Raw genomic sequence first — 27,405 nt, 5'->3', positions numbered from 1 at the left:
GAGCAACGATTTAATATTTTTAGAACAGACAAATACGGATCAAAGTAAAAAAAAAATTACTTATTTTTTTAAGCTGAACGGTTTTATTGTTAAGAAACATTTATAGGGATGCAGATAACTTAACTTATAGTAGGTATATCTATAATGAAAGTTAAAATATAACTAGGTACGGACCAGGTAGCGAAAACACCAATCTCCTCATCTGCATCAATCTAAACTCTCTTCTTGAGTCTAGACTAAAGTCAATAAAATCGCTATATCTAAGTACTTTATTAGTACCTACTTAAGGCACTTTAATAACCAAGCTTACAACCTACTGTAATTTTATGAAGGAAATATATTAACAGGGCTCTCTCCGTCCGCGTCACTCGTTTCATACAATCTTAGTTCCAATTTCATTTGAATATTAAGCAACCAAAGTCCATGAAATTTTACAGACATATTCTAGAAACTAATATCTGTGTCTGTGGTGTTTTAAATTTTTCTGAAAAGATGTAGTTTTAAAATTACAGGGGCTCAAAGATTTGTATGAAAATTTTTAAGACCGCGTAACTTTGAAACCGAATATTTTAACAGAAATCTGAAAAACCACAGACCTATATATTAGTTTCTAGAATATGTTTGCAAAATTTCATGGACTTTGGTTGCTTAATATTCGAATGAAATTGGAAGTACGATTGTATGAAACGAGTGACGGAGAGAGCCCTCTTAAAACAAGTCCCTATTCTATATTATTTTATTCTATTCTTGATAAAATTACTCTAGGGGCACTCAAGTTCCATGATCTACAAAATTTATGATTACACACTCACCACAACCTTTTATTAAAACTTGTTTAATTTAACAACTTCCTGAACTTCGTCTGTGAATTGTATTAACTACAAGACAAAGTACAGTTATAAGATATTACGTTTTATGAGGCCATAAGTGGGCCAAGTGGGCCAAAGCAACGAACTGGCTCACGAGATTGTGGGAGAATTTTGAGTGCTAATTTTTTTGTTGACAGGCTTGGAAATTATCATTTTATCTCATCTTACGGTGAGTAATGATGCAGCCCGTAATTAATGAGCAAAAGTAAAAGATGTATCTCTACCAGCTGGATCGCTACTTACTCGTAGCTTATGCTCGCGACTTTCCGTGTAACCCCTAATTTACCCCCTTAGGTGTTAAATTTTCAAAAATCTTTTTATCGGTTTCTACGTCATAATTATAGCTATAGGTACATGCCTTTAAGCCCGGCCCATCTAGTAGTCAGTCAGTCAGTCAGTTAACTTTCCTTTTATTTCAGACTAAAGGATGCCCGCGACTTCGTCCGCGTGGATGTAAGTTTTGAAGATCCCTTGGGAACTGTTTGGTTTTCCGGGATGAAAAGTTGTCTATGTCAATATGGACGCAAGCTACATCGGTACCAAATTTCATACAAATCGGTTGAGCGGATGGATCTTTAGGGATCCTGTGGGAACTCTTTGATGTTCCGGAATAAAAAGTAGCCTATGTCCGTCCCCGGGATATAAGCTAACTCTTTACCAAATTTCGTCAGAATCGGTTAAACTGTTGGGCTGTGAAATGGAAGCAGACAGACAGGCAGACACACTTTCGCATTTATAATATTAGTATGGATATGGATTTGACCGTCAATGAGGTAGGTAAGTAAGTTTAACATAACTTTTAGATACTTATGACAAGTGGAAATGCGATAGGCTTTTTTATTACATGCATAGCGGCCAATGACCGTGAAAACCTGCTTAGGCACGTTAATATTTGAATGATATAACATTATATTTTTTACGCTCGGATATCCGGTCTACAAACTGCAGTTATTATCGCCTAATTAAAGGCGATACAGAACTGTTTTTTTTAAATTCCAGGGTTTTTAAAATTCCACGGGAGGTTCTCTATGATTTTCTGGGATAAAAAGTAGCCTGTGTCCGTCCTCAGGATGTCATTTCCACAAGTCTCTAGGAACCTCAACAAAATTGATTAAGTGGTTGGAATGTGAATAAGTAACAAACAGACAGATAGACATACTTTTACTACTACAGACGATAGACTTACTATTTATAATATTAGTATCTATCGATTTATAAGTAAGAAAAAATGCACAATCAGGGGGCACGGCAGTGCCTCCGCCAAGACGAGCCAAACGGCGGCCGGGGCGCTACGTAGTACCTTTTTCTCGAAGTGTTTCGCCGTATTTTCGACCCGTCATAACTTCGGTCTGGATGACGCTAGAAAGCTGAAATTTTCAGTATAAGGTGTCCTCAGCAAATTTACCAAATATACTAAGTATCAAATATCTAGCTTTTATGGTTATAGATTTATTGATACCTAAAATACGCCGTTTTCGTCCCTCACTGATGATCATCACAATTCATAGTCTGTAATTCTAGGGTACTTCCAGAAGTCCTAGAAGGCTGAAATTTGGTATGTAGACTAGAAATTGCATACAAACTACAGGAAAATTAAGAAATTGGCAATGCCCCCCCTCTACGCCTCTTATGAGTAAAGCAAATCTGTAAATTCTGTCGCTAGAATTCATATATTTTCAGGATAAGATGTCCTTGGCAAATTGATTAAACTCATTGAGTATCAATTGTCTAGCTTTTATAGTTTCAGATTTATTGACAGTCAAAACTTCTAGTCTGTAATTCTAGGGTACTTCCCGAAGTCCTAGAAGGCTGAAATTTGGTATGTAGACTAGAAATTGCATACAAACTACAGGAAAATTAAGAAATTGGCAATGCCCCCCCTCTACGACTCTTATGGGAAAAGCAAATCTGTAAATTCTGTCGGTAGAATGCTGATATTTTCAGGAGAAGATGTCTTTGGCAGATTGATTAAACGCATTGAGTATCAATTGTCTAGCTTTTATAGTTTCAGATTTATTGACAGTCAAAACTTCTAGTCTGTAATTCTAGGGTACTTCCCGAAGTCCTAGAAGGCTGAAATTTGGTATGTAGACTAAAAATTGCATACAAACTACAGGAAAATTAAGAAATTGGCAATGCCCCCCCTCTACGACTCTTATGGGAAAAGCAAATCTGTAAATTCTGTCGCTAGAATGCTGATATTTTCAGGATAAGATGTCCTTGGCAAATTGATTAAACTCATTGAGTATCAATTGTCTAGCTTTTATAGTTTCAGATTTATTGACAGTCAAAACTTCTGGTCTGTAATTCTAGGGTACTTCCCGAAGTCCTAGAAGGCTGAAATTTGGTATGTAGACTAGAAATTGCATACAAACTACAGGAAAATTAAGAAATTGGCAATGCCCCCCCTCTACGACTCTTATGGGAAAAGCAAATCTGTAAATTCTGTCGGTAGAATGCTGATATTTTCAGGATAAGATGTCCTTGGCAAATTGATTAAACGCATTGAGTATCAATTGTCTAGCTTTTATAGTTTCAGATTTATTGACAGTCAAAACTTCTAGTCTGTAATTCTAGGGTACTTCCCGAAGTCCTAGAAGGCTGTAATTTGGTATGTAGACTAGAAATTGCATACAAACTACAGGAAAATTAAGAAATTGGCAATGCCCCCCCTCTACGACTCTTGGCCGTTTAATGTTCGTAAAACTATTACATGACATAACATATTAAACGTTAAAAGTTATTAAACGGCCAAACCGTACTTTTTTACCAAGATATAGGGTTTGTAGAATCAGAGCTTGTAAGTAGAGTGATTTGTTATTTATTGTTATAAATGTGATATAGTCAAGAACATTTAAGAGCTATATTACTTTGGACTTGGGATAGGTCCCATGGCCAGCACAAATCTAAGATCCGCTAGGGGCTTGGCTCTACTAGAGATCTCATAACTTTTTAACAGTGAAAACATTATAAACTTGTGAGTCTTGGCTAACTTTTTACATGAAATGTTTTTGGTGGGATTTTATTTTAAGAAAGTCTCTGGTAATTCAAAGTCACGATCTTTGGTTGACCATAGATAAGTGAAGTGAATATATAAAGTAAATAGAAAACCAAAGTCAAGGTGGCAATTTTTTGTGTGTTGTTCCAGTTATCTTTTTATCTGTTTGTTTCTTTATGTTTATCACAAAAAATGAAATCAGCTGAATTTCACTTTCACTGTGTTACAGTTTCTGGGGGTCGAAATATTTCGATCATTTTTTTAAAGAATACTCAAAAAAACTTAACAGGGCTCTCTCCGTCACTCGTTTCATACAATCGTAGTTCCAATTTCATTTGAATATTAAGCAACCAAAGTCCATGAAATTTTGCAGACATATTCTAGAAACTAATATCTGTGTCTGTGGTGTTTTAGATTTTTCTAAAAATATGTAGTTTTAAAATTACAGGGGCTCAAAGATTTGTATGAAAATTTTTAAGACCGCGTAACTTTGAAACTGAGTATTTTAACAGAAATCTGGAAAACCACAGACATAGATATTAGTTTCTAGAATATGTCTGCAAAATTTCATGGACTTTGGTTGCTTAATATTCAAATGAAATTGGAACTACGATTGTATGAAACGAGTGACGGAGAGAGCCCTCCTAAAAGTTGTTCGAGAAGTGGGTAGGCAATAGAACTGACTCCTCTCAAAATGAGAAAGGTTCATATCATGGGTCTCGTCTGAGAAGAACTTAAGCAATAGTCCACCACGCTAACCAAATTAGAGCCTCGACAGCTCAACGGTTGAAGAGCGGACTAAATTCCGAAACGACGGTGGTTCAAACCCCACCCGTTGCACTATACTTAATTGTCGTATACCCACTCCTAGCATAAGCTTTGCGCTTAACTGGAGGGGAAAGGGGGGTGATTAGCATGGCTTATATTGACTTTACATCTTTGATAACATATTATTTTCGACGCACATAACTCCATAAAGTTAGACCTACACACCCGGGATCGAAGCCTGGACCCCACGAATAAAATAATGAAGTCTTACCCACTAAGCCATCATCGCTTGGTTTTCTATAAAAGTTATTAAGTTCAATATTAACAATTCATCACGCGCTCTTCGGTAAAAGAAACAAGGAAGCATCGCACCGGAACGTTGAATCGCTTGGCGGTACGATTTTGCCGGTAGGGTGACTCCAGAATAATTAACCCAAGAGCATTTTGAAGAGTAAAATAATTTCTTATACTTAGGTAAGTATCTACCTAGTTCTAGTACCTACTACTACAAGCGTGAATTGAACTCCTTTTTTGACTACTCCCCTGGCACTGCAGTAGTTAGCGCTGTAGTCTTAAAAGTGGGAAGGCCCGGGTTCGATTCCAGGTAGAGACAGTTTGAAAATTTAAAATTTCTAAATAGATCTGGTCTGGTCTGGTGAGAGATTTCGGCCGTGGCTAGCTATAACCCTACCCGCAAAGCCGTACCTATGTACCTACTGCCAAGTGATTTACCGTTCTGGTACGATGTCGTGTAGAAACTGATAAGGGGTATGGATTTAATAAAACTGCCCCTACGTTTCCAAGTTATTCCGCTTCCATCTTAGACTGCATTATCACTTACCACCGGGTGAGATTGCAGTCAAGAGCTGCAAAAGTGTGTTTGTTTGTCCTTCAAACACGCCGCAATAGAGCAACGGATATGGAAAGTGACGCAGGCTGTAGTTACTTTTCATCCCGAAAGATACATGTTTTCACGGAATTTTTAAAAATCTAAATCCACGCGGACGAAGTCGCGAGCATCACTCATAACTTAGTAAAAGTATACGTAGTAGGTACATTTGTATTAAAATAATTTCAAAGAATAATTAAATTATTTGTATGGGGCATGACATAAATTTTTATGTGCGTTAAGTCATAAAAGTTAAGTTCGTTGAATATTGCTATCCATTTGGTCCAATGGTTAACAATATTGTCCAATAGCGTTAACCATTAATAGAATGTTGTTTATGTTTTACATTTTATATGCGTTTCGCAGTTAGTACTTTATGCTTATTTTTAAATGACATAATAATAAAATTGGTCATAACGTAGGGCAACGACATAGTCTTTAGAAGAATTAATGCCAAATCTCTAAACGTTAAAATCCAAACAACAAGTCGCACTAAAAAAACTATGCCAAAAACGACCTAAAATGTAAATATTTTCACATTTGAAAATGAAGTTCAACGGCCATATTGAATTTTTTTCAAAAAATTTAGCTAAGATTCAACGATATCCACATCCAAATCTGTTCAGGCAATTAGAAATTATGGTGGAATAAAGAAACTCACATACATACATACAACATACACGCAACATACATGAACCCTGAAAACATAACACTCCTTTTTCGGGCAGTCGGGTAAAAATAGGTAGCTGTTCCGTATAAATAGCATTATGGCTAATCCCGTAAAACCATTGCAAAAACTTTAAACTTTTTGTTTATTACGCACGACAATGCGTTTTCACTAAAAATATTTTTTTGTATAAGTTTAAAAAAATACGGTTAAATTAAAAAAAAACCGTTAAATTAAAAAAAAACTATTAAATTTTTTATTCTATAATACACTACTTGAGTATTTTAAATAACACAATATTTATCACAGAATTTATTTTTCTATATAACAAAATAAATAAAACCCACCTCAAATAAAGCCGATATCAACAAATCCTGGCCACCAATAAAACACTAAACACTAAAAAAATCTATCACCAACACATAACTGTGATAAAATAAAAACTTTTTGCATGAAAACTTTTTTCGTTTTTAATCTATGTTATTTTATAATCTGTGGTGTAGACAACCGCGCGCGTTTCCCGCCGGACGGCAGTGTACTGTCACAAGCAATGCGTTTATTTGAACTTGGAAGGTGGCAGTTTTCAAGTGCGCGGGCTTATTCTAGGCCTAGACGTCTTCGCTATGTTATCGCATTATTGCCTCGGGGTGCATTATATGTGAACTTTAAGTTACAAGTTTGAGCCTCAATAGCTCAACCGGTAAAGGAGTGGACTGAAAACCGAAAGGTCGACGGTTCAAACCCCGCCCTTTGCACTATTGTCGTACCTACTCCTAGCACAAGCCTGACGCTTAGTTGGAGAGGAAAGGGGAATATTAGTCATTTAACATGGCTAATATTCTTTATTAAAAAAAAAAGTATAGGTAGCATAGGATATATTCCACGCGCTAAATATTACAAACGCGAAAGTGTGTATGTCCATCTGTCTGCTACCTTTTTACGGCCCATTCGTTAAACCGAATTTGCCTATGGTACAGAAGGACAGCTTGTACTAGACTAGAGGATTCCCTCGACTTCGTCCGCGTGGATTTAGGTTTTTCAAGGATCCCGTGGGAACAGTTTGATTTTCAGGAATAAAAAGTTGCCTATGTCAATTACATGGACGCAAGCTACCTCGGTACCTTTCATACAAATCGGTTAACTGGATGGGTCTATAGGAATCCCGTGGGAATTTTTGATTTTCCGGGATAAAAAGTAGCCTTTATTCGTCCCCGGGATATAAGCTAGCTCTGTACCAAATTCTGTCAGAATCGGTTAAACTGTTGGGCCATGAAAAGGTAACAGACAGACAGACACACTTACGCATAGCTTGCATTCCGAAGCCGGACCAGAGTACTTAGGTAGATACTTAAATTCCGAAAATATCCTAATCTCACAGGAAATAATTCAAAATCTTAGAAATTCACTTCACGCGGAATAATTCGCACATTAGCTAGTATCTCTACAAAGTTAGACATACTAGACTACAGGTAGGTATATCATGTATTTACATAAAAAGAGACTGACTGACTAACTGACTTAGTGTTAGATCCAAAAATTCAGATTTCACATTTAGATTCTTCCTATAAAAACGAATTTTGAGAAATCCTAACAAGGTTCTCTACATAAATACCTAAATCCACATAGGCAAGGTCGCGGGAAAAGACTAGCAAAGAATAAACACCATAAGATACAATGGGAACGATAATAGCGCCTCGAATGTCTCCATTGATTACTCGCAAGCCGCAGAGTACTTGTAACAACCGTAGCGTAACCACGGTCACTCACCTTTACCTCGAACGTAACTCGCCTTTTTACTTTTAGTGTTCGTACAGACGAGCGGTATTTTATCGACGATATGTGTGAGCTAAGTTAAAGGGGACTGTCAAAGTCAAAGCCATTTCTACAAACAAGATAAAGTTGAAAACTAAAACCCGACTGCGATTGTTTTAATAACACTGAGGTATTGAGTAAAATTGTTTGTCTGTCTGTATATTTTAATGTTGTTGTACATTTATACCTATGAATTTAGAATTTTCTCCTCTTTCATTTGACTCCCTACACGATACAATAGCAAAAAAAAAATTTTTGGAGCCTCCCACTTTTTACCGTTTTTTTTTTTTTCAAAATAGCTGTGGCGGTATCATGTCCTTTATTTATTCTTCTGTTCTTGCGACAACTGGCAGCAGGGAAAAGTCAAAATGTTTCGATACAAAAAGTCTCTAATGTGCTTACTGTTCATCAAAATGAAATGGCAGTATGGTAAATATATCGTAAGAGCATTTTAATTGCAAATGAGGTGCTGTAGGAAAAATTACAATTTATGTGTATTTTTCTAGCGTACGTACTACTTGGTTTTGATTAATGTTCAAAGATAATTTGTTACCTACCAATTCGCATTTAAATTTTTTTTTATGTTGTGATTTATGTAATCTTACAGTTACTTCAAAAAATAAAGGCAGATAAGAAAACGAGTAGTGACTATTTTTCTTTTTGTTCTTACCTGAGCTTTTTATTAGGAAAAAAATCTTAAATACAACCACTATATACTTAATTTTTACTTGTAATAATAATATTTTAGTTTGGTCACATTAATTAAAAACTGTACTTAAATTTAAATACTATTTATTATAACCAAGTAGTAATTATCGTTAGATTAATCTTTTCGTTCTGCTAAGTGGATAAGTGAAAGCATTATGACAACCAAGGTATAATAAAAGGAAATTAAACTCAAAAACCAACATAATTAGGTATCAAAACTATTCAATCCAAGATTAAAATTAAAAAGTAGAATAAGTTTAGTCTACGATAAGTATGTATTTATAAATCCAAGTAAATATTTTTAAACTTGGCGTCGATGACCTTACAAAACAGTTTTAAAATCCCGTACAATAGATTTATTCATGAGTAAATCATAAAAATTAGCTACAATAAAAAAAAGATAACATACCTACAATATCAACCTACAGTTTTTGTGATGGAAAATGTATATTTCTTGGAGTACCTACCTATGTAAATGATTAGATAGAATCAGAATAATTAAACTGCTGGCGTGATAAACATAGTCAACGACTTAAGAGGAGTATCTCCGTCACTCGCTCTATACAAACGTAGTTCGTCTCTCATTGGAATACTAACCAATCATTCTCCTCTTTCATTTGACACCCTACTCGACGCAATAGCAAATATTTTTTTTTCATACACCCACTTTTTTGATGTAACATCCGTCAATTTTTTTCGTATAGAATACTAGCTGACGCCCGCGACTTCGCGCGACGCGATATAGGTTTTTCGAAATCCCGTGGGAACTCTTTGGTTTTCTGGGATAAAAAGTGCTAATCCAGGATATTATCTATCTCCGTTCCGAATTTCAGCCAAATCCATCCAGTAGTTTTTGCGTGAAGGAGTAACAAACACACACACACACACACACACACACACACACACACACACACACACACACACACACACACACACACACACACACACACACACACACACACACACACACATACAAACTTTCGCCTTTATAATATTAGTGTGAAGTGTGATAGCCTATGTAACCCGGGCCTTTAGAACGAATCAATTGAAACCTCATTCATCAAAATCGGCCCAGTACTTTAGGCGCTACGGTGGAACACACGGAATCTGGATACAAATATACATACATACATATACTGAATAAATTCATAACCCTTCCTTTTGGCTTTGCCGCAGTCGGGTAAAAGATGGATATATAAATAAAATTGTAAATCGAGTACCAATAGTATCTTTACCGTGATATTTCCAATCTAGCGTACCGTTCTGATCACGTTCGGCATCAAACAGACCGTGTTGGTTTGTGGAATTCCGAACCGGTAGCACATAATAAATAATAATAGGCTAGGATTGCCAGATGCCCCTATTTACGGGTTACCCCGTACGGGTATGATAATACAGAACCCCGTAATTGCGAAAATAAAATACGGGGTAAATAAAGCTCCCGTATTTTTTTACAAATTCAGCCGGAGTTGGCTGGCGAAACCAAACCACCCTCACGTTTTGTCCCGTAGATAGAATATTTTCTATACATATAAAAAATACTCGACGGATTTGCCTGGAAATGGAGATAGATAATACCCTGGAATAACACTCTTTATCCCGAAAAATTAAAGACTCCCCACGGGATTTTGAAAAACCTAAATCCACGCGGACGAAGTCGCGGGCATCAGCTAGTTTATAATAATATGGGTGATGATGAGGATAACGCCTGGGATCTGGGATCCCCAACCTCACTTCCTGAAGCCCTCGGCAACCTGGGCGGTCTACTCGGCTTCTGGAGCGAGCTTGGATGGCTGGAGTGAAGACTTCGGCGGGGAAGGGCAATGCACGCACAACAGACGGAAAAGTTTAAGTGCGGAAACCAGCCCAGAGAGAAGAAAGAAAGAAAGAAGAGGATAACGCCTGTAAATTGTTTAGCGAACATCAAAGACTTACTCCTTATTCCATGTTGCCTAGAGGTACATAGGACACACCTTGTTAGCCAATGGCGACATCTTTTGATAAGTCTTAGTTTCATTTAAACGAGAAAGTGGTAGGAAAGTAAAAAGTGCGTTGTACATAGGTACTTTCTCTGAGTTAGTAGCACCAAAGTATACCACTAGGTGGCGCTATATTGATTTTTATTTGAAAGTGGATCAAATAAATGAAATTTATAAATATTTAGCAAATAATACAATCAAACAATTATAAGGCAAATTCAAAAAAAAATGTAGTAGTCCAGGAAATTTTGAAATTGATTTAAAATTAAGATGAGGTACAGTACTCGTTGCTTTAACAATATAATAATTGCTTTTTTATTTTTACAAGTAAACTAGAGGATGCCCGCGACTTCGTCCGCGTGGATATAGAATTTTAACCTTGGGAACTGTTTGATTTTCCAGGATAAAAAGTTGCCTATGTAACAGGGGCGCAAGCTACCTCCCTCGGTACCAAATTTCATACAAATTAGAAATCCCGTGGGAACTCTTTGGTTTTCCGGGATAAAAAGTAGCCTATGTCCGTCCCTGGGGTATAAGCTATAAGCCAAATGTCGTCAGAATCGGTCCCTGTAATTGATATAGGCAACTTTTGATCTCGGAAAATCAAACAGTTCCCACGGGATCTACCTAAATCCACGCGGAGGAAGTCGCGGGCATCCTCTTGTTGTTAATAAATACCATGGAAACTATTTCTTGAGATTCCAATATAAATTTAGGTACGTTCGTAAAAGGTTTTCTCAAAGAAACCACTTATCGCAGAACCTCAAAAAGAAATAAAAACCTTGAGCCAGGGGAAATGAGGAGGTTTTATAAATATTAGTTTAGATCTAATATTTCTCTGAGACCTTTTGAGGCTGTAGAATAAATATTACTTCTTAGGGCGCGTTTATACAAACGTGAAAATAAAACAACATTAGAACAAAAAAAAAATATTTTACCAATAACCGCTAAGAAAATGATTCAAATTCAAAGCGTCTACGTAGATTTTCTAGGTTGCCGTAAAGACGATTGTTACGGTATTGTATTAGTCTGTGTAATATCCTAACGTCATCTGTCACTTGTCACATACTTGTCAGTTGTCACCTATCGCTGTCTTGATACAATGTCTGTCTGTGTCGTGTGAATGGAAATAAAATCAAATCCAAGAGCATCCATCTTTTATTTGTAACACACCAATGAAATATGGTGCCAGAACAGGGATCACAATAAAGAAAAACAATGCAGGACGAAGATTTTGTGAACACAAAGCCTAGAAGACCACCAGGTCACAGCGAGTCGTCAACCAGCCACGCCATGACGCCATTGCCAGTAGGCATGACCCTGCCGCCGTTCATCGTTGAAGGTAACAACGTCCCATTGCTATGGAAAAAATGGCTCACACGACTGAAAGTCTATTTAAAGGCAAATAATTTAGATGAAGCCGAAGATGCACGTAAAACAGCCATTCTCTTGCAATTCATCGGATCAGATTGTCTGGAAATTTTTTACTCATTTGACCTAGATATCGAAAAAGTTAGTTTTGGCGATCTCTGTAACAAATTTACACAGTATTTCACTCCGAAAATAAACGTCACGATAGAAAGGCATAAATTATTTAGCAGGAAACAACTACCAAATGAATCTATAGACACCTATGTCACGGATCTAAAAAATTTAAGTCACACTTGTGAATTTGGTGACATACGTGAAAGCTTGCTCAGAGACATATTTAGCTGGAACTGCAACAACACTTACTATAAAGAAAGGATTCTAATTGAAAAACCGAACACCCTAGAGGAGGCAATAAACATAGCCAAGCGCTGTGAGTCTACTAAACAACAAGCAAAAGCATTGGAAGACGCATCATTACATTTCATAGGACGCGTGTCAAGATCACCAAGTCGCAGAGACTCTTCCCATAGAAACAGGTCCAGACACCAGTCACAGCAAAGACGTCAACGCACACCATCAACGTCAAGTCAGAGGAATACATCATGTGGTCGGTGCGGTCAGGTACATAGATTCAAGTGCCCAGCTCAAGGTGTCAAGTGCAGAAAGTGTAATAAGTCCAATCATTTCGCTCAGTTTTGCCGTTCACATCAAGTAAAAGTAGTCAATTGTGAAAATCAGTCTGTAAATAATGAATCTTTGTTTTATGTTGGTTCTGTCTACTGTATACAGGATGATAAGTCTAATTTGTCAAAACCTTGGAATATTGATCTATGTATAAACCAAATACAGGTAAATTTTTTATTAGACACTGGAGCAGACACAAATATTCTATCCATTCACACATACAACTCATTAAATCTGCCACTTTCCAACATACACAAAAGTAAGAACACACTTTCTACATACAGTGGAGAAATTATCCCTCTGGTAGGTCAATGCAATTTGTCAGTGATTCATAAAAATAAGTCATATACAGTTAACTTTCATATTGTCGACATGAAAAGTCAAAATATTATAGGTAGGGATACCTGTAAAACTTTAAATTTAATAAGAAAAATTAATAGTGTTTCTTTCCAGAATTTAACATGTCAAGATATAGTTGATACAAATAAGGACTTGTTTGAAGGTTTAGGTTGTCTAACAGATTTTCAATGCGAACTAACCTTGAAGCCTAATGCAACTCCATCTATAGAGGCATGCAGAAGGGTTCCATTCCGTCTTCATCAACCACTAAAACAAGAGCTAGAATCTATGGAAAAAAGTGGAGTCATACAACGAGTTGAAGAGCCTACTGAATGGGTAAGCGCTCTAGTCTTAACCTCAAAAAAGAATGGTAAATTACGTCTGTGCATTGATCCTAGAAAGCTAAATCAGTCAATTTTAAGATCACATTTCCAATTTCCAACCTTAGATGAAATTAAATCTAGTCTTGCTGGAGCTCAGTATTTTTCAACATTAGATGCCAATAAGGGCTATTGGATGCTCAAGTTGTCAGAAGCTTCTTCTAAGCTCTGTACATTTATTACACCTTTTGGACGATATAGATTCACTAGGTTACCCTTTGGTATTAATGCAGCTCCAGAAATATTTCATAGAGAAATGATAAAAAGATTTGGTGATATTGAAGGTGTTAAAATTATGATGGATGATTTTCTTATTTATGGTAGAACTGTAGAAGAACATAATCAACGGTTACAAAAAGTCTTAGAAAGAGCACGTCAAATTAATGTAAAATTTAACAAAGAAAAGTCTGTGTTTTGTCAAAAAGAAGTCAAATATTTAGGCCATATATTTAGTAAAGAAGGTGTACAAGTTGATAAGTCTAGAGTAAAAGCTATTTGTGACATGCCAAGTCCTAAAAATATAACAGATCTTCAAAGATTCCTAGGTATGGTCAATTATCTTAGTCCTTTTATTAAAAATTTGTCACAGCAAATAAGTCATTTGCGAGCACTTTTATCAAAAAATACTGAATGGTACTGGTCAGAGCACCATGAGTCTCAATTTAATAATATTAAAAAAGTTATTTGTTCAACACCTGTCTTAACATACTATGACCCTAAAAAGGAAATAATTTTATCTGTAGACGCATCGAAGGATGCCATGGGTGCAGTGTTATCCCATGACAAGCAACCCATTGCATATGCATCTGCTTCTCTAAGTAAAATACAACAGTCCTACTCGCAGATAGAGAAAGAACTACTAGCTGTCCTCTTTGGTTGTACTAAGTACCACCAATACATATATGGTCATAACATAACAGTGGAGACAGACCACAAACCTCTCATAACTCTTTTCAAAAAAGCTCTATATGACATTCCCCCAAGATTGCAAAGAATCATGCTTAGATTGCAGCCGTATGATCTAACTGTTGTATACAAGCCTGGTCGTTACTTATATATTGCAGATACTTTGTCTAGAGCAGCATTAAGTGAAACTTGTTTGTCAGAAGTTGATCAAGATATAGATTTACATGTCAATATAATAATGTCTAATTTGTCAGTCAGTCCAGAGAAATTAAAAGAAATTCAAGAGTCTACAGTCCAAGATCAAACATTAAGTCAAATAATTCAATATTGTCACAACGGATGGCCTGAACATAAGCGTTCAGTTAGTCAGTCAGTCAAATCTTATTATAGTCTCAAAGATCAAATATATGTCATTGATAACGTTGTCTTCAAATCTAACTGCATTATAATCCCAGAGTCAATGAGAGAGTATATATTAAAACTAATTCATTCTGCCCATCAAGGTATAAACAGCTCAATCCATCTAGCAAAAACTACAGTCTTTTGGCCAAATATGCAAAATGATATAGAAAAATATATAGGTCAATGTAACATTTGTCTATCTTACCGCCGAAATAATAGTAAAGAACCAATTATGCAACATGAGTATGAAAACATACCATGGTACAAAATTGGTATAGATATTTTTGAATTTGAACGAACTAAATACTTAATGGTAGTTGACTATTATTCAAAGTATATAGAACTTGCCAAGTTAACATCAGGCTATTCAGCTAGCCAAGTAATTACACATTTAAAGTCAATATTGGCCCGTCATGGAATTTGCAGGATTGCAATAACAGACAATGGCCCCCCGTTTAATAGCAAAGAGTTTAAGTTATTCACTCAAGAATGGGACATAGAACACATAACTTCTAGTCCATACTTAAGTAGATCAAATGGTTTAGTTGAAAGGACTATTGGAACTATAAAAAATATGTTAATTAAGTGTAAAACTGACAAATCTGATATGTATTTAGCATTACTTTTGTACAGAAATACCCCTAAACAAAGTCAATATTCACCAGCAGAGTTATGTATGTCTAGACAACTGCGTACAGTAGTTCCTACTGGAAAAGAAAACTTGCTACCTAAGCTTTGTGATATGAATAAAATAAAGAAATTAAATGAAAAACAAAAGTCATACACAAAATTTTATTATAATAAACATACAAAAATGCTTAAACCATTACATGTAGGTGATAAAATCTTATTTAAACACAAACCTGAACACAAAAAATGGGTTCCTGGAGTTATTATCCAGATAGGTCCTGAACCTAGAAGTTATCTAATAAATAGTGAACTAGGACAGTTTAGGAGAAACCGTCAGTTTATCATTAAACAGTCAGTACACACATAATATCATTTTCCACAGCACACAACACAGTCAGTATACCTATAAAGATGTAAACAAAATGAAATTGTTATTTGTTAGTAAGTTTGTTAGTATTTCAATTATTTAAAGATGTAAACAAAATGTTAGTATTTAAATTATTTTTCAGGAAAGGTAAAGGTTCAAAAACAAATGTCAATTTTAGTAGTAGTCTGTCAATGTATCGAGAAAGGCAAAGGTTGTAAACCATGCAGCCTGGATAGTCATAAGTGATTTTCTTGTGGTGTTATAAAAAATAATGTTGTACTTGTACTATGTATATACTTGTGTTTATAAAATATAAAAAATCTGTCGTTGTCATAATTTAATAAAATTGTTAACAGTTAGTACCTAGTGTTAAAATAAAAAAAAAAAAAAAAAAAAAAAAAAAAAAGGGGAGATGTTACGGTATTGTATTAGTCTGTGTAATATCCTAACGTCATCTGTCACTTGTCACATACTTGTCAGTTGTCACCTATCGCTGTCTTGATACAATGTCTGTCTGTGTCGTGTGAATGGAAATAAAATCAAATCCAAGAGCATCCATCTTTTATTTGTAACACACCAATGAAATAACGATCTTAAAATCTCCATCCATCCTGTGGCCTGTATGTGTTTACTGCGGGATAAGGGTTTTTGGAGAGTACACCATCACATGGTCCTCCGCCTTTGTTATGTACCCACTTCCCGCCACCTTTTTAAGGTCATCGTTCCAGCGCACTGGAGGTCGTCCCACATTGCGCTTATCGGTACGCGGTCTCCACTCCAGAACACGTCTGCCCTATCAGCTGGTGATTCTGCGACAGACATAGCCTGCCCACTGCCACATCAGCTTGCTAATTCTCTGGATTATGTCGGTTAATTTGGTTCTCCAAGAGATTTCCGCGTTGTGAATTCTATCCTCCAGCTCTCTGAAGGATAGAATCTCTGCTCCCAACATAACCCGCTCAATAGCCCTCTTAGCAACGTTTTTGTAAAGGAAATTAGCAGTCTCCACTTCCACTCCACGCTTATTAAATCATTAAAAATTTAATTAGTGATAATATTATAAAGGCGAAAGTTTGTATGTGTGTGTGTGTGTGTGTGTGTATGTTTGTTACTCCTTCACGCAAAAACTACTAGACGGATTTGGCTGAAATTTGGAATGAAGATAGATAATATCCTGGATTAGCACATAGGCTACTTTTTATCCTGGAAAATCAAAGAGTTCCCACGGGATTTCGAAAAACCTAAATCCACGCGGGCGAAGTCGCGGGCATCGGCTAGTTAGTGATAAAACATAAAAAGATGTTGTTATTTCAGTGTTACGTATAATACTTGTATTTTGTGGTTTTTTTATTCGTTATAGGCAAGCTTTGACCACAATCACACCTGATAGACAGTGATGATATGGCCTAAGATGGGACGCGTTTACCTAAAAGATGCCTATACGCTAGCCGGATTGTAATTGGTAGGAAACACACCTTGGAGGAGTATCCCAAACTGGATTTTTATTCTAAGATCCCAAACCTTAGCCATGCGTATGAGGAATCATAATGGAAAACGAACGTGTGTAAATGGAATGTCGACGATATGTAAAATTGAAAAAAAACATCTGTCGCTTCAAGTGGGTAGTCATTTTATTTCAAGCGACAAAAGTGTCGTAGTATTTTTGGTTTCTACTGTGAACAGAGCTTTATATCCCCAGATATTTCATGTCCGAAAATTATGAAAAGTCGCCGTCACGTCAGACCTACTCGAGCTTGAAGCTTACGTCTGAGCCTTTAAGCTGAAAGAGTATACAACTTGGTAGATATTATCCTTTTGAGAAGCTAGTTCTCTTTTATTGATATTAATGGTCGAGTTTTTCTTGGGAGCAACAACACTGACTTGAAATAAAATTAAATGTATCTTTTCCTTCAATTTTACGGTGTTTTTACTACTCTTACTTTTCAGTATTCGAGGGTTGTAATTATATTAAAAAAGCGGCCAAGTGTGATTTGGACTTGCCAATGAAGGGTTCCGTAGCAGCAAGTAACATCATATAAAAGTTCTTGTAGTTCGTTCTTAAACTTTCGGAAAAAAGTGGCTGCGACATACGGACGGTCAGATGGACAGACAGACAGACATGACGAATCCATAAGGGTTCCATTTTTGCCATTTGGCTACGGAACCCTAAAAAAGACCTTATCGACCGAATAATATTCATTCAATCTAGGTACTTAGGTCACCTATCAACGCACTGTTTAACTATTACCCTGTCCCCTTTAGGTATTAAGTTTGCTTTTGTACATTTTATTTTTTATGTGCACTAGAAGTTATTAAAAACAAAAACGAATTCTAATAAATGAAACGCTGATTTATATCAAGCATTCAGTGTTTATTATGTTACTATGCAGTTAGTGAAACTGTTTTACAAATAGTCGGTTAAAAAGTCGGTGCAATTAAACATTTTCAAGAAGATTATTGTAACTTAGTCATTTTATCCGAATACACTTATCACGATTTCCAAGGGTTTGCCTAATACTGGTGCAAGGCTAGACCAAATTCCTCCTTTTTCAGTTTTGGAAGGTTCGACCGGGGGTTCAGCTCCTGCACTTCTCTTTACAATACCACAGTCGAGAGACTGGATTATGCATAAAAGCAAAAGAGCGCTGACGAAAACCTATAAGAAATAAAAGTGTTAGTTATCACACTTCACACTAATATTATAAAGGCGAAAGTTTGTATGTGTGTGTGTGTGTGTGTGTGTGTGTGTGTGTGTGTGTGTGTGTGTGTGTGTGTGTGTGTGTGTGTGTGTGTGTGTTTGTTACTCCTTCACGCAAAAACTACTGGACGGATTGGGCTGAAATTTAGAATGGAGATAGATTATACCCTGGATTAGCACATAGGCTACTTTTTATCCCGGAAAATTAAAGAGTTCTCACGGGAATTTTAAAAACCTACATCCACGCGAACGAAGTCGCGGGTATCAGCTAGTAAGAAATAAAAGTGTTAGTTATTGCTAGATAGATACAGGCAAGCGTTTTGTCAAAATTCATTATACCCAAAGATTTTTTTAAATCATAATATTTCATCATCATCCAACCCATCCGGCTCACAGAAGTGTGTAGGGCGTGTGTATACGTAATAGCTCAACGGTTATAGGAGTGGACTGAAATCCGAAAAGTCGACGGTTCAAACCCCACCCCGTTGCACTACTGTCGTACCACTCCTAGCACAAGCTTTACGCTTAGTTGGAGGGGAAAGGGGAATGTTAGTCATGATTCAAATGGCTAGTATTCTTTTTAAAAAAAATATGGAGGATTTGACCATAGTCTGCCACGCTGGCCGTAACCACAAATTCACGGTTCTCGGATTTATTCCTTCACTTGTGCTATAAGATCTATCTACCTGCCAAATTTCATTATTCTAGGTCAACGGGAAGTACCCTATAGGTTTTCTTGACAGACACGACAAACGGACGGACGGACGGACAGATAGACAGACAACAAAGTGATCCTATAAGGGTCCCGTATTTCCTTTTGAGGTACGGAACCCTAAGATTATATGAATAACAAATAATAAGTGAGGCTTACGTACTTTGGAACTCATCATGGTGCCTGTATAAATGAAATGTTGGCTATAACAGACAACTGTAAATATACTGGGATATAAACAGTTTATATACTGTACCACTATCTTGTATGGATAAAAAAGGGGTCATATTGCGGATAATAAGGCTATTTTGTTATCAGTAATAAAGGATATCCTCTTTATAGTCACTCAACTTACATAAAAAATACGATCCATTTTCCTTAATTATCTGTCTTTATAATTTAACCCCTAATAACATTAAAGGTGCCCACGCACTTGAACTGAACTGCAGCTGAACTGCGCGTCGCGTCAGCGCTCCGCACGATATTCTCTCCAGCCGCGACGCGCGTACGTCACTGCCGCGCAAAACGGGCAGGTAAACGCTAAACGGTAGGTAAACCAAAAAATTAACACCTGTATCATTAAAAATCATTCTTGTTTCTATCTACATAATCCCACCAAAAACATTTCATATAAAATGTTGCCAAGACTCACAAGTTCATAATGTTTTCACTGTTAAAAAGTTATGAGATCTCTAGTAGAGCCAAGCCCCTAGCTGAGCTTAGATTTGTGCTGGCCATGGGACCTATCCGAAGTCCAAAGTATATAGCTTTTAAATGCTCTTGACTATATCACATTTATAACAATAAATAACAAATAACTCTACTTACAAGCTCTGATTCTACAAACCCTACATCTTGGTTAAAAAAGTACGGCTTGGCCGTTTACAGTTCGTGGATTTTTTATCTGAAATGATATTTAAGCCCGGAATAGCTTCTGCGACCATCACGAAGTACAATACAAATTACTAATTGTCGAACAAACTATTCCTTATGGCCTTAAAATAATATGTTATCTCATGTAATAGTTTTACGAACATTAAACGGCCAAGCCGTACTTTTTTAACCAAGATTTAGGGTTTGTAGAATCAGAGCTTGTAAGTAGAGTTATTTGTTATTTATTGTTATAAATGTGATATAGTCAAGAGCATTTAAAAGCTATATACTTTGGACTTGGGATAGCTCCCATGGCCAGCACAAATCTAAGCTCAGCTAGGGGCTTGGCTCTACTAGAGATCTCATAACTTTTTAACAGTGAAAACATTATGAACTTGTGAGTCGTGGCAACATTTTACATGAAATGTTTTTGGTGGGATTTCATTTCTTGTTGACAGGTGCCTAAAATTTTTGTTTGATTTATTTCTTGTAGGTTTATCATTTTCATGGCCCACTCTCTATCGTTACCTCTTTTTTTAAAAGCTTTTATTAAACTTGCAATGTACTCGTATGTAACTATGTTTGTTCGGGTGGAATCTTGCAACTCAATTTTGAAGCAGATATACCAAATTTCAGTCTTTTAGGACTTCAGGAAACACAGATAATTGGTAGGTAAGTTTGATAAATCTGCCACGGACATCTTATCCTGAAAACTTTAGTATTCGAGCAACAGATTTTACAGATATGCATCTCATATACGAGGGGATGAAGGGGGACCCGATTTCTTAATTTATCTGTTGTTCATAATTCTTGAAATTCCTACTTAATGCCAAATTTCAGTCTTCTAGGACTTCAGAAAGTAGCCTAGAATTTTTGACTTGGGGTTTTGAATGTCGATAAATCTGAAACTATAAAAGCTAGACAATTGATACTCAGTGCGTTTAATAAATCTGTCAAGGACATCTTATCCTGAAAATATCAGCATTCTAGCGACCGAATTCACAGATTTGCTTCCCCCATAAGAGGCGTAGAGGGGGAAATTTCCAATTTCTTAATTTTCCTGTAGTTTGTATGCAATTTCTAGTCTACATACCAAATTTCAGTCTTCTAGGACTTCGGGAAGTACCCTAGAATTACAGATTAGAAGTTTTGACTGTCAATAAATCTGAAACTATAAAAGCTAGACAATTGATACTCAGTGCGTTTAATAAATCTGCCAAGGACATGTTATCCTGAAAATATCAGCATTCTAGCGACAGAATTTACAGATTTGCTTTTCTCATAAGAGGCGTAGAGGGGGGACATTTCCAATTTCTTAATTTTCCTGTAGTTTGTATGCAATTTCTAGTCTACATACCAAATTTCAGTTTTCTAGGACTTCGGGAAGTACCTTAGAGGTTTTGATGATCATCAGTGAGGGACGAAATCGGCGTATTTTAGGTATCAATATATCTGTAACCATAAAAGATAGATATTTGATACTTGGTGTATTTGGTAAATTTGCTGAGGACACCTTATACTGAAAATTTCAGCTTTCTAGCGTCATCCAGACCGAAGTTATGATGGGTCGAAAATACGGCGAAACACTTCGAGAAAAAGGTACGTAGCGCCCCGGCCGCCGTTTGGCTCGTCTTGGCGGGGGCACTGCCGTGCCCGCTGATAAAGTGGAAGTTTAAATAAAGTGGAATGAATAGTAACAAAAGTGTTCAACGACGCTTCTTGTAATAAGTAGGTATTGTATAATTAGGTATATTTAAATGTAATTAGTCAACTTAACTGTGTGTTTGTATTTGATACCATTACTATAAATACTTACAAGTGTATATTAAAAATTTATAACACCCCCGACAAGTGAAGGTTACAGTTACTAGAAAAGAGCTGATAACTTTCAAACGGCTGAACCGATTTTCTTGGATTATAGCTAAGAACACTCTCGATCAAGCCACATTTTAAACAAAAAAAAACTAAATTAAAATCGGTTCATTAGTTTAGGAGCTACAATGCCACAGACAGATACACAGATACACAGACACACAGATACATAGATACACAGATACACACGTCAAACTTATAACACCCCTCTTTTGGGTCGAGGCATCGGGGGTTAAAAGTACTATAAAAGTATAGATACAAAATAAAAGCAAGAATGTCATCCAAACCAATGCAAGGAGCCAGGGTGCCCAGAACGCTGGCTGCGTTGCCTCGTTGATTAACTAGAATTGTTGCTTTATAATTGTGTGCCTTATGTCGACGGAACTACGGTCGTGTTCAGAAAAACTCAACCGAATTTATGTTTACACCATATCCATACTGATATTATAAATACGAAAGTGTGTCTGTCTGTCTGTCTGCTACGTTTCCACGGCCCAACCGCTGAACCGATTTTAATGAAATTTGGTACAGACTTGGGATACATCCCGGGATAAAAGTAGCCCATGTCCTTCACATAGGCTACTTTTATCCCGGAAAATCAAAGAGTTCCTTCGGGATTTCAAAGAAACCGAATTCCACGCGGGCGAAGCCGTGGGCATCCTCTAGTTCATAATAAACATTTTTAGTAAACAAGAAAAATTAATGTTTTTTACATTTAGTTTCTTTAATCACACTATAATATTATAAAGGCGTTAGTGTGTGTGTTTGTATGTATGTTTGTTACTCCTTCACGCAAAAACTACTGGACGGATTTGGCTGAAATTAGGAATGGAGATAGGTAATATATGTATCCTGGATTAGCACATAGGCTACTTTTATCCCGGAAAATCAAGGAGTTCCTACAGGATTTTGAAAAACATAAATTCACGCGGGCGAAGTCGCGGGCATCGGCTAGTGTTTAATAGTATATCTTTTGTTTCACTAATATGCTGTTAGTATAGTATTCGGGGACTGTAACTACCTAATTACTTTTTTTTTAAAAACGAGACTATCGAACGAATAATATTCATTCAATCAAACGCACTGTTTCTATCTCCCTGTCCCCATTACCAAAGGTTTATTGAATACCCTAGGTCTTTGTACATTTTATTTTTTATGTGCTAATCCAGGATATTATCTATCTCCATTCTGAATTTCAGCCAAATCCGACCAGTGGTTTTTGCGTGAAGGAGTAACAAACATACACACACACACACACACACACACACACACATACAAACTTTCGCCTTTATAATATTAGTGTGATGTGATAATGAGTTAAAAAAAAACGAATTATAATAAATAAAATGTTGAAATTTATTTTCAAGAAGATTGAAACTTAGTCAATTTTTCCTAATACAGTTTTTGCGATTTTCAAGGGTCGGAATAATACTGGTCCAAGGCCAGACAAAATGCCTCCTTTTTCAATTTTGGAAACCTTGAACTCACTTTCTTCTGCATTAATTCTCTTCACTATACCACAATCGAGAGACTGGATTATGCATAAAAGCAAAATAGCGCCGACGAAAACCTATAAGAAAAAAAAAAACGGTCAAGTGCGAGTCGGGGCTCACTCTGTTAGGATTCCGTGCATAATCATGAACATCATATTTTGGGCGTATTAAATATTAATTATTTTCCGAGCTAGAACATCGCAATAAACTGTGAAAGAAATAACCTAATAAAAATTAAATTAAAAATTTAAAAAACCCCCGACACATAAACCTCTAAAAAGTAAAAAAATAATAGGTAAGTATGTATGGGCCCTTTAAGAATAGTATAAAAATTAAATTAAAAATTTAAAAAACCCCCGACACATAAACCTCTAAAAAGTAAAAAAATAATAGGTAAGTATGTATGGGCCCTTTAAGAATAGTATAAATAGTAAAGTTTTTATCCAAGCGCTCGTTGCGCCAGGGGACCGCTACCTATCATAAACTATGAAAGTCATCTGTTGTAGAAAGATGTAGTCTTTAGCGGTCCCCCGACGCAACGAACGCTTGGATAAAAACTTTACTATTTATACTATTCTTAAAGGGCCCATACATACTTACCTATTATTTTTTTACTTTTTAGAGGTTTATGTGTCGGGGGTTTTTTAAATTTTTAATTTAATTTTTATTTCACGCTTTTTAAACTTTTATTCATAATTTACCGTTTATTTGTGCCATTCTAAAACCCAATTTCTATAATAATATAAATCCAATAAGGCAGCTAATATCTCTTCAAAAGTAACATCAATGTTATGTTAATTATACGTTCCATGAAATATTTTTGACCGAACATCACTAATAGTGGAGTAAACGAAGCATTTTCGTCGGAAGTCCTCAGAAACAGCTCCGATTTTGATGATTTTTTTTTTAAATTCTTGTTTTTTATACATTATTTAAAATCAGAAACGTTTTGAAGCGGGGAAATAATTTTTTTATCCATATGTGCGATATTTATACACGAAGTCCAGAAAAACGCTACCTTCTCTTTGAGAAGTTGTAGAGGAGGTCAAATGCTACAAATGACCTCTGAACACTTATGGGCAAAAACCGCCCGTTTTTGAGTTATTGATCGTTTTCAGAAAAATACGTATTTGTTTCTTTTAAAATTCATTAAAAAAAAAGTAAGGCATATATCCGACTTTTTATTTAATTTCTAAGTACTAGACATCTCAATTAATAAGTGTGAATACTAAAATAAAAATAATCTTTGTAGGTTCCCCGGTTAGGGATCCAAGACTGTACCAGTTTCATAATTTCTATTGGGTTACTTTGCCAAAAAATGGATTTTTTTTTTAAAGTTACAGAAATTTTTGGCCTGCAAATTATTTGCAAAGCTTCTACACATTTTCAGCTATCTTATGATGTACAAAACTTTAAAATAAGTTGAAAATTAGCTAAAAAAACGATAAAATAATAGCACAAGGAAGAAATTTCTTAACGCTTAAATTTTAAACAAATCGTTTTTTCTTTGTTTAGAGGTAGTTTCTACTTAGAAAGAGGTAACAGTTTACTGTAACTATATAATCTGGTCAAGTCTGATCATAAAATCGGCCACGGGATAGCTCAATTGATCAATAGGAACGATTTGTTTAAAATTTAAGTGTTAAGAAATTTCTCCCTTGTGCTATTATTTTATCTTTTTTTTAGCTAATTTTCAACTTATTTTATAGTTTTGTACATCATTAGATAGCTGAAAATGTGTAGAAGCTTTGCAAATAATTTTCAGGCCAAAAATTTCTGTAACTTTAAAAAAAAATCAATTTTTTGGCAAAGTAACCCAATAGAAATTATGAAACTGGTACAGTCTTGGATCCCTAACCGGGGAACCTACAAAGATTATTTTTATTTTAGTATTCACACTTATTAATTGAGATGTGTAGTACTTAGAAATTAAATAAAAAGTCGGCTATATGCCTTACTTTTTTTTTAATGAATTTTAAAAGAAACAAATACGTATTTTTCTGAAAACGATCAATAACTCAAAAACGGGCGGTTTTTGCCCATAAGTGTTTAGGGGTCATTTGTAGCATTTGACCTCCTCTACAACTTCTCAAAGAGAAGGTAGCGTTTTTCTGGACTTCGTGTATAAATATCGCACATATGGATAAAAAAATTATTTCCCCGCTTCAAAACGTTTCTGATTTTAAATAATGTATAAAAAACAAGAATTTTAAAAAAAAATCATCAAAATCGGAGCTGTTTCTGAGGACTTCCTAAGATTGGCTATTTTACGGCTTTATTTACTCCACTATAAATCAAGAATTATCTGAATGACTCACATAGTTTAACACGACCAAAACGAAATATCTGTTTCTAACATGTCGTTGCTTTAAAAATGTACCCATTTTACGTAGTCGTATAATAGTTCGCTTTTTTTAAGATATACGATTAAATTGAAATCGACTTTCATCCGATGAAGTAAGGAATAAAGTGGCTTGTATGTCATTTTGTTTGTTATTGCATGTCAAATTTTTACCGGTCAAGTGCGAGTCTGCCTCACACATGAAGAGTTCCGTACAAGTTTTTTTTTATGTAATGACAATTATTCAGTTGACGGATTTTTCTGTTTACTTGGGCCACAGGAGTAGAGTGCTTGGGCTATAAGATATTGCTACCTGCCTTTCATGATTCTACGTAAACGGGAAGTACCCAATTTATAAGTTTTGATTCTCTTGAAAGATGACACACAGACAGACAACGAAGTGGTGAAGGAAAACATCGTCAGGAAACCTGCATGCTTAAGAGTTGGCCTTAATGCTCCCTCAAAGGTGCGTGAGGTCTGCCAATACGTGCTTGGCCAGTGTGGTAGCTTCTCATTCTGAGAGGAGACTTGTGCTCAGTAGTGAGCCGGCGATGGGTTGATCCTGATGATGATGAATTTTAAACGTATTTTGTCAAAGTAAATAAGCTGAGTTCAAGCAGATAAAATATAAAGAAGGTGCGCCTAATGCATCATCCAAACCTGCGCGACAAAGCGACTACGATGCGGGAACCTCAGCCGCGCGGAGGGTCATCGCCTCCTACGATATTTAATGGTGCCATGCACACCTACGCGACTACATCTTTTTTTTCTCTACAGATACCTACTGAACCCTAAAAATAGTTTGACTATGGTTTGGGTTTGGGTTGATTGTTCGTGGCCTTTGGTTGACTGTTGGATATTATAATTGAATTGATGTTTTCTCGTTTAACTGTGATTATAATATTTTATAAATTAGAAACTCCGCGCCTACGATCCAAAGTATCGGAGTTTTCCAAAACATTATTTTCAAATAAATAATTATGTATCTAAGCAACGTCCATCTTGACAGCTTGACATTTGCCAATTGCCAATTGACATAATATTATGAACCTCTGTTACAATAGTGAAAGATCCCAGGGCCACCAGCCGTCACGTATTTTCTGACGAACGAAATGTGGACGATTGAGTAGTGTTAGTATGTACTAAGAACGCATGCTTACAGACCTGCTAGCTTGCTTAGACGGCCAATTTTCAGGTATCAGGTAATCAAGTACATGAAAACATTACTTACCTCATGTAAATTCTCCAATTTTTTTAATTTTTAGCTGATTTTTTTTAATATTAATAATTAATTGACATAAGTAAACTATAAGAGAGTGAGAGAGAAGTCAATATATCCTAATACATGTCTTACTCAGTCTCATGCGCGTAGATAATGATGGCCTCGCGCTCAAACCCACAGAGGCATTAAAATTGAATTTAGGGGATAATTGGATCTGGATCGGTCTGTCTTCTTGTAAAAGGTTTTAAAATAGTTGTCTGGTGGACATATATAAAAATGGAGCATCAGAATTTACGTGCAGTTAAGTAATTACTTATTTTGGGAGCTTTAAAGCGTCTGCAAAGCAATACGGCCGACGCGGGAAGTGTCTGGAAGTATTGGCGACATATTTTTAAGGATATTGCCTAAAATATACGTAAAAATCA

The 27,405-nt window shown here is 35.9% G+C and overlaps 1 protein-coding gene across 3 annotated transcripts in view; it reads right to left on the bottom strand.

The window, feature by feature from the left end:
• The window catches only part of LOC123871605, a 148,789-nt gene that overhangs the window by 77,607 nt on the left and 43,777 nt on the right, over positions 1-27,405 (bottom strand). Inside the window, exon 1 of one of the 3 annotated variants that reach the window (XM_045915499.1) lies at positions 6,539-6,714. The exons of the other annotated variants lie outside the window; for them this stretch is intronic. The gene's annotated coding sequence lies outside the window, so the exon portion shown is untranslated. Of the gene's footprint in view, positions 1-6,538; positions 6,715-27,405 lie in introns of those variants that run through there. 3 annotated transcript variants of the gene reach the window in all.

This window comes from Maniola jurtina, chromosome 14 (assembly GCF_905333055.1).
Source record: "Maniola jurtina chromosome 14, ilManJurt1.1, whole genome shotgun sequence".
Taxonomy (NCBI): domain Eukaryota; kingdom Metazoa; phylum Arthropoda; class Insecta; order Lepidoptera; family Nymphalidae; genus Maniola; species Maniola jurtina.
The sequence above is the reverse complement of the archived record's forward strand: the minus strand, read 5'-3'. Positions and strand labels throughout refer to the sequence as shown.